The sequence below is a fragment of the Hippocampus comes genome, unplaced genomic scaffold (genome assembly GCF_001891065.2).
Source record: "Hippocampus comes isolate QL1 unplaced genomic scaffold, H_comes_QL1_v1.1 scaffold143, whole genome shotgun sequence".
Taxonomy (NCBI): domain Eukaryota; kingdom Metazoa; phylum Chordata; class Actinopteri; order Syngnathiformes; family Syngnathidae; genus Hippocampus; species Hippocampus comes.
In genome coordinates this window covers 401,053-403,773 of record NW_017805504.1, presented here as the reverse complement: position 1 = coordinate 403,773, position 2,721 = coordinate 401,053, and the positions used below count along the sequence as shown (strand labels likewise).

General features: G+C 41.0%; 1 protein-coding gene across 7 annotated transcripts in view; it reads right to left on the bottom strand.

The window, feature by feature from the left end:
- The window catches only part of LOC109520362 (adhesion G protein-coupled receptor L3), a 105,852-nt gene that overhangs the window by 101,897 nt on the left and 1,234 nt on the right, over nucleotides 1-2,721 (bottom strand). The gene's annotated exons all lie outside the window — the stretch shown is intronic.

The following is a 2,721-nucleotide window of genomic DNA, read 5'->3' as shown; positions in this document are numbered from 1 at the left end:
ACCATGCTACCCAGTCTTAGTGGAGTGGCAGGCAATTTTGGGAGGAAAAGGATTTGGGATTTCTCACCTTTAAAAGTGAAACGGGGTGAAGAAAAATGAAGAATATGTCACGGGCAAAGCAAAGCATGTGCAATCATTATTCATCTGGATTTCGTCACCCCACCGGGCGGATTTTTTCGACTTTATACCTGAGCTGGATGAGCTCAGCCCACACAAAGAGGCTTTTTTACCCAAAAGAAAGGCTGTGGAGAATTATTTGGTTTGGGTTTGTGGCCAGGGACTGGTTGTAATTCTGTGGACTTATGTTGTATGTTGCTAAACAAAACAGCACAGTCAGTGAGCCCCCATAGTCAATTTTACTTAGCAACATGAAAATTAGGAGGCTTCTCAGTCATGTATGGACCCACAAAAAAAGCTCAAATGCCTAAAAAGTCACAGGAAGTCTTCCATTTTGTCCAAGTAAGTATTTCACACACATTCAAAAAAAAAAAAAAAGTCAGTCTGAGTTCGAAACATAATATTTGGGAGGCTTCTCAGTCATGTGCAGACCCACAAACAAGTCACAAGAAGCCATGCCTGAAAAGGCACAGGAAGTATGGCTGCCATTTTGGTTCTGTACCATCCTCTCTAGAATTAAAAAAAAAAATTAAAAATACAATAAATCAGGCCCCATAGCCAGTTTGACTTCGCAACATGACATTTGTCATTTTGCCACGTTTCAAAACCAGGCGTCAGCTATTTAAAATCGCATATTCAGTTTAAATTAAATTCATCTCTCCTTTTATTATTTATAATTTTATCTGTGGTTTTATTGTTCTTGTTTTGATTGTAAAGTGTCCTTGAGTGTTTTGAATGGTGCTTATAAATGAAATGTATTATTATTATTATTATTATTATTATTATTACTGCAAGTCTGCCATATTGCTTTGAAGCTTCTCATCTCAACCAAATATCTTGTGTGTGATGAAGGTCCCATCCTATTGATTTTTGAATGACATTGCTTTGCATGACTGCCCACAGAAGCCTCCAACGGGGGAGTGTTTGAGCATAATGCCCTGTGATGACATTAAGATTTGCCTCGTGTTATCTTAAAGCGCCGCCATTTGTTTTCACCTCGGGATTTCGGCCCAGGTGTCTCCAAATCATGCAAAGCGGGTCGTTTGCATTGAAAGGGAGACCTTTTTGCGGGCCCCCAAAGTGTCAGCATGCGTTCACCAGTTTGAACGGCATCCAGAGCCTGTCACCCGGGCAACGGCAGCCGGGCGAGGAAGCAGTGGCCCCCGTTGCACGGATACCAAGTCGAGCATCACAAGCCTTCTAAGTGACCATGTTTCTCTGAAGGCACACAGTGCTTAATGAAGAGCAACGCTCATAAAGACACATCGATGGGCAAAGTGGTGTTACCGTGACAACGGCGACCAGATAAAATTACACTTGGAGTTTGTGTGTCGTTTTATCGCGACGAGCAAACTGTTTGTAATGGCTGGGAACATGTTAGCGTTAGAAAATATTGACCGGGGGTGATATTTTGTCCATGGCTGCTGAAGATTGACAGGAACAGAACGTCATGAGATCATTGAAGTCAAACAGACGCCAGGAGACAGTCAATTTTGGAAAAAGCTTAAAAGCAAAAAATTGGCCTTCAAGAGAGACTAGTAATGTCAAGTAATTTGCAATTTTAGCAGACGTGCACACTTTGGACATCAAAGATAAAGTGCACTGTAGTAGCTGATGCACAACTTTGACATCAACTAATATGTCCATTACAGGGACTGATGTCCATTGTAGTGAAAGATGCGAAAATGAAATAAAAACTCAATGTCAACTAAATAAAATGTGGACATCAATGCCTTGGTACAGTTTTATTTGGACGTTTTGGTCGTGTGGCAGCTGGCTTCACTTCCTGGTTGCAGTTGCGGCCAGTTTGTATTGTCACAAGCCGTTGCCACCAATATCAACATGTCATCCTGATATCATGTTCAATCACTAAATAAAAACGCTCAAAAAAGTTTAAATGAATGACGCTGACATTGTATTATAAGGCGCCTGCTGCCAGTGTGAACGGCAAGCAGCTAGCCACTAAGCGAGTGCCCAATATTGGCTAGCAAGAGGCCAAAATGACTGCGCAATTTGATGCTAACAGCCTGACACCGTTGCAGTAGATACTGATCAGTTTTTAACAAAACAGGCACACTCAAAAGTGCTGTTTCAGACCGCAAAATCACTACTGTCTGAATTCGTCTATTGCCATCTCATCCTATGCAGTTTTTTTAAGTTAAAAAAATGTAGATTATATAAAAATTAAAACCATTAAGTGAAATGCGTTGTATTTTTGTTTTTTTTTAATTCTGTATTCATAATTGTTCTTTAACCAAGCTAAAATACAGAGTTTGTGTTTTTATCCGAATATTAGATTATTCATTAGAATTTTCAGTAGGATATCTGAATACCAAAATATTCAACAGCTGCAGTCCTACTTCACGCTGGTGTGAACTAGCCGCCGAAAGAGTGAACCAATCGGCGGTCTTTTTCACTGGTGTCTGATTTGGGCGAGGCGGGCGCACAGCGTGACATGTGGAGGACGAGGCGTCGGCAAAATGTGGAGCAGATTTACAGCCTCCTGCTGCTTTCGCTTTTATTCAAATGTTTTATTTTCACCTTGCGCCTAATGTCATTACTCCTGCGTCAGCAACATTTACCGCCCTCTCGCTTTTTTTTTTT